This window comes from Lissotriton vulgaris, chromosome 2_1, assembly GCF_964263255.1.
Source record: "Lissotriton vulgaris chromosome 2_1, aLisVul1.2, whole genome shotgun sequence".
Lineage (NCBI taxonomy): Eukaryota > Metazoa > Chordata > Amphibia > Caudata > Salamandridae > Lissotriton > Lissotriton vulgaris.
The window spans coordinates 1,689,090,673-1,689,096,424 of record NC_141687.1 but is presented as its reverse complement, the minus strand read 5'-3'; the positions used below and the strand labels follow the sequence as shown (position 1 = coordinate 1,689,096,424).

At 44.2% G+C, this 5,752-nt stretch overlaps 1 pseudogene; it reads right to left on the bottom strand.

Moving 5' to 3' along the window:
- Nucleotides 1-3,586: 3,586 nt before the first annotated feature.
- On the bottom strand, nt 3,587-4,611 carry LOC147733105 (E3 ubiquitin-protein ligase RNF146 pseudogene; annotated as a pseudogene).
- Between the last annotated feature and the right edge of the window lie 1,141 nt (nt 4,612-5,752).

Below are 5,752 nucleotides of genomic sequence, written 5' to 3'. Positions count from 1 at the left end.
TTTCCGCATCAGGCCAGGGTCAAACTTCTCCCCTATCTTTTAATATTCCAGTACAAAATAGATATAACCCCCTAGAATCAGTAGATTGACTCTCTCGAGAGAGGTCTACCCACAACAGCACCATAACCAACTAGGCAAGGCGGGGATACAGCAAAATTCATGGGAACAGAGGAGAAAACCCCCAATACAGAGCTTGGGGACAGAATTGGGAAGTGAGACAAGTATATCTAAGTTACCAGGGAGCATACATATGACAGCAACTATATACTCTCCAACCCCTGATTCCTTCCATCATGAAACGCAGATCTCGACCACAGTCCAGAGGGATATAGTTACCACATTACACTTCCTGAAACTGTGAGTATAGAGGGTGGCAGCCTCTCTCTCATCTTTGTAGACCTTACATCAGCCTTCAATCTAGTACCAAGGGACAAACTGTGGGTAATCCTAGGGTGTCCGAGACTATCTTTGTCATCAGATAAAAGGTCTACATGAGGGCAACTTTGCTCGAATCAGATTTGGCAAAAATGGCGAACTTTCATCCCCCTTGCCTGTTGAGAGAGGGGTCCGGCAGGGCTGTGTCCTGGCCCCAACTCTCTTTAGCCTCTTCATCAATGGCTTGTTCGAATCACTGAGCACTGGGATAAACATTGACGCTCCAAAGTTAGCCAAATGATTAATACCTGCCCTAATGTGTGCCAACAATATTCTTACATTAGCTAAATCCCCTATGGAAATCCAGAGAACACTAAATAACTTCAGCTCCTTCTGCAAACAACGGGGACTAGAAATCAGTGCACAAAAAAACAAGTACATGGCTTTCAATGTAGACAATTCCACCCGCCTAAACCCCTTTCTGGAAGGTAAACCCCTAGAGAGGGTATCCATTTTTGACTATCTGGGAATAACATTGACAGAAAGAATGGACTGGGGGGCATAAATTAGCAAAATAGGTTTAAAATTATCCCAGACAACGGGTGGCATTTTAAAACTTTATAGGACCTATTCTGATAAACTAGTGAGCCCAGCTGTGGAAATTTATGAGGCCCAGGCCAAGGCGGCTGCACCCTATGGAGCAGAACTTTGGGGGTACTGTCCACCTGGTCAGATAGCCGGTACTGAGAATTCATTTGCCAGACAACTCATTGGGCTACCACCCAGCACACCTTTAACACCTTTACGTATGGACCTATGGATTAGACCCATTGACGAAAAAGCTGCACTTAGGCCTATATTATACTGGGAGCGCTTGTGGTCTACCCCTGAATTGGTCTCTTATAGAGAAGAACTGACTGACGTCATGGGGTTACGAGGTGCAGGGAAGTTGCCCTGGTTATCATACATTAAGAAAATATGTGTGGATTTGGGCAGGGGCAGGCTGCGGCAAAACGCTGAAGAAACCTCGCAAATAACCTCTAGAAAAGCCTTGGTAGAGAGTTACAGAGATTATAAACTCTCCCAGCTGGAGAGGAGACCCTCACTGGGGAGATTGACGGCCGGGTTTTTGGACGTAAAAGCTGTTTATGCTCTAGAACAGATGACATACAGCCGCTCCTGGCAAACCAGCTCTATCTGCAATTCAGACATGGAGTTTTACTGCTGCGCTCATTTACAAAAAAGTGGGAGGGACATATAAATGCAGAGTGCCCAGTGTGTCCCAATGTAGAAGAGACCGATCTCCATGTGATATTTTTCTGCCAGGGGTATAAGAAGTCAAGATCACGATGGCTAATCCAGCTCTGTAGAAACATGGGGTCTACACATTGTCGTGACATGTACAGGATTTTAGTTTGATACACGCATCCCCGTTGTTTTCTCAATATCACGATATTTGTTCTCCATGTGGCATACACACAGAGCCATCCTAAAGAAGCTGTAAAGAGGATACATAAGTGTATATGATTATTTTCTACAACTGTACCTATTTTGTACCCTCAGAGACAATTGATTGATTTTAAATTCTTCGATTTTTTTTGCATATAGAATTGATTCCTCAATGTACATAGCTTTCATTCTATGTTATTTTTAATCACCCTGATAATTGGAGATAAATATGCTGGTCGAGTAAATGCACACACGAGATTTACCCATCTAATGTATTTCCCATAAGCACTTTCCTTAATTGGTTGTCGCCCGCAAATGCCGCCATAGTGCCTGGATTGTGACTCTCTTTTTATCTTTATGTAATTGGATTTTAACGATTTCATACTACTGTTTTTTAACGGTGCTTTTATGGCCATTTGAGCCGAAGTAAAGTTTTCATGATGATGATGACTATGAGAAAATCACAGTGCGCATCCCAGGACGTTACCACAGGAAAATAACACAAGAATGTGCACACCTCAAAGGGAAGCAACAAGAAAATATTCCTGCGAGGTGCACTGTATACAGGTGCACACAAACAAAGCAGAATTCCCCGACTAATCATTACACTGGAGTTCTTTAAATCCGGCACACCACACAGTAGTGCACTAAGCCCTGATCTTCTTTTACAACAAAGCTCCCTCAGGCAGGCTGAAGCAGGGCTAGGCACTGCCACAACACTTGTGTGACAATCCCACTACATGCTGAGCGGGCAAGTGCACGGCTCATGAGGCCTAGTAAAAACATGGAGCCTACTGGAAGGCGCCCAGTGATACAGGCACCCACTAGCTTTAGGAGTAGGAATAAATGTGTCATTGTAACTACCCTTGAACTTTTCAAACATGTCACTCCGCGCTCTTACACTCATGCCTGTGCTGCAAGGCAGTCATATAAAACTCCTGAAACAAATAAAAATATTAGATGTTTCTATTGCCCAACTTAATAGACCTCGTTATGTCAACCTCATTAAATAAAGGCGTGATTCAGAACCTTACGGGAGTCTTATGTGTGACTTTGAACTCAAACACTGATGAGTGCAGCAGTCCACTCACAAAAACGTACTTATCCATCCTGGCGAAGCTCAAGTCTGCTTCCCCAACGCTGCTCTACCAAAATTACTTCTTTATTAAATTATAAATGTTGTAACAAAACGGAACTCATAAAGGAGACACCACAAATAAAATGGCAAGAATCAAGAATTCAAGCCTTTGAGAAACTCCTGATCATGAACAGAGTTATAAAGATCAGCAGAATCAAAACAGGAAGCCTTTTCCATTTCAACGTTTAGCTTTCTCTGCAGCAAGCGAAAACTGAAGATTGGTTACAGTTTACCCATGAAACACTGCGTTACTCAAACACAAAGCTATGCTGCACATTAATTGTATCACTTACCAATGACTTACTTTCTGCATGGGTCCATTTTGCTTTTAGTGTTTTACTGAATAAACACGCAGTCAGATAATGAGGGTGTTCCAAGATACACGCTGGGATACACTAACAACATGTAATAAGATAAATTGCGAGATGGGTGAAAATATGAATGAAATGAAGATCCATTCAATAAGCTACCTACAGATTCCTACATTAAGACAGCTTCCTAGCTGAAAAGGGGGAACAACTTAAGGCACAGAGCAAATTTGCATCCAAACACAGATAGTTAATGACTGAAAGCATTTCACAAGACAGTCTTCTGTAGGCAGGGCAATTAGGCATCAGTCACTGATCACTCTCCATCTGGCCTTTTAGAAGCCATGTTAGCCCTTGGATGTCCACTGTTAGTGCCACTTCTATCTTGCAAATTGTGACCTACATTTAAATTTAACAGTCCCTGTTGCACTGATGAGAAGTGAATGTGGGGGTCAGAAGATCAATCCTCACTATCACTGCTAGTATCAGAATCAATTTCTTCCACAGAAATATCTAATGATGCCACCCTGCCAGAAGACTAAATTATGTCCTCTTCTCCTTCTAGCCTACGATTCCAGTCGATAGGCCCCTCTGCATTTATTTGCAAGAGGGCAAAAGAGGTCTCCTTGGAAGTGCTAGTATCTACAGATTGCATCAACGAGCTTGTAGACTGATCACTGAGGGAGGTAAGGGCTCCAGTGGTGAATGCATGATTTGGTGGTTGAACTGAGCCAGCTCCCTGTGCAACATTAATGTCTGCTCCATCAGCCGAACTTTCTCTAAATAATCTGAGATGTGTAGGCGCACAATCTAACCAGCGACCAGCCATGCCCTTTTTTGGAATGTCCGTGATGTCCCTCTTGATTTTGCACCGCCTGCCCTGCTCGTTGTGCCGGAACTGTACCATGTTTTCTAGATCTGCTATGTACAAAAACCCAGCAATAAACATTTCTGTGTTCTTTTTGCCTTTGGTAAAGGCATCTTCTAGCTCTCGGCTAGACTGCCACCATCCATTCCTGCCCTCATAATACCATGCTTGCTCTCCAGTCCCTCTAATTGCTGCTTTCAATTCCTCTTGAGACAATAAGGTTGGTTTGTCAAGTAAGTCCTCAGGAATCTCTTGGTGGCACAGGGCGCATCGCTTTCCAAGACAGGAAGCTCCCTTCACACACACAGGTAGCAAAATACATGTTTACACGGCAAGCTGACTGAGTGCACACGTCTGCAGGCAAATGGCACATTCAGGAACAGTCAGAGAAGCAGCTGCATTAGTTGCTCAATAAGTTTCTTGCTGGTAGGAAGCATATTATCTGAATGATCAATGTCTTCACAGCCAGCCATCCTTCAATCTCTCGAATATTACAAAATCACACCCCGATGCCTGCCTTTGCTGCCGTCCAGCCATTGCAATGCTGTTTCACTCTCTCAATGCTGCTCTACCATAAACTTTAAAAAATGTCCGCCAGGGCCTTACCTGGGCAGCTGGTGACTCCTGAGTTCACTTTAGTCCCCTGCAGTCGAATCAGTGCTGCTGTGGTGGCACCGGCAAGCAGCACCAGTCAGGGACATCTTAAGGATTTTGGGGGCCCTGGGCCAAAGATATTTTGGGGGCCCCTGTTCAGAACAATCTTTGAATTTATGATCCACTTTGAGCCCCTGTTTCCCACACAGTTTCCACTTCCTCAGCTGCTTTAGTGATCCAGTTTGCATCATAGGCATTAGCCTATATATTCCTGATGTAAATGGATGCGTGCAGCTGACAGCGGTAGGATTTAGTGTTTCCTGCCCTGCTACTAGGTTTTTCATATTTTTTAAATTGTATATGTGTGGCTGAATTACTCTGTGCTTTTTAAGAATTTCTCCTACCCACGCGCACTTGAACTTTACTAAATTCTGCTTGTCTACACCTCCTTAGCTGCTCCGATTTACATCTCGCTTTTACTCCGGTCCTGGTCTGTTACGGCTGGTATGCCGATTGTACGGAGGGCTGGGGCTACTATCGGGCTCCTCACTTCCACCTTCTCCAGTTGCCGCTTCCTCAGCTGCGTTAGTGAGCCAGTTTGCATGAGAGGCATTAGCCTATATATTACCGATGCAAATGGACGCGTGCAGCGGGGCGCTGCTGGCGTGCTAAAGGCAAGCCTAGAGGCGTCCGGCACCAGCCATGCTGCCACTCGGGTGAGTTTCATCCACTATATTACAATAGGGAAAAACTGCCTAGCCTTAGGCGGCTTCCATTATGTCAGTGTACAGCGGCTGATTCGAGCTTGGAGGTAGACTTTCAATGCAATAAGTACAACTGGTCTCTCCCCCAGCCCGGAATCTCACACCCAAGATCCTTCCATGCAACAATAAGTATAAAAACAATAAGAAAACAGAGGACTTAAAGGCCACCCTTTAAATTGTTGCTCTATGCAAAAGCATGAACCACACATTTATGGCCTGCTTTTAGACGAACAACCTGATTTTTTATTTCTCACTG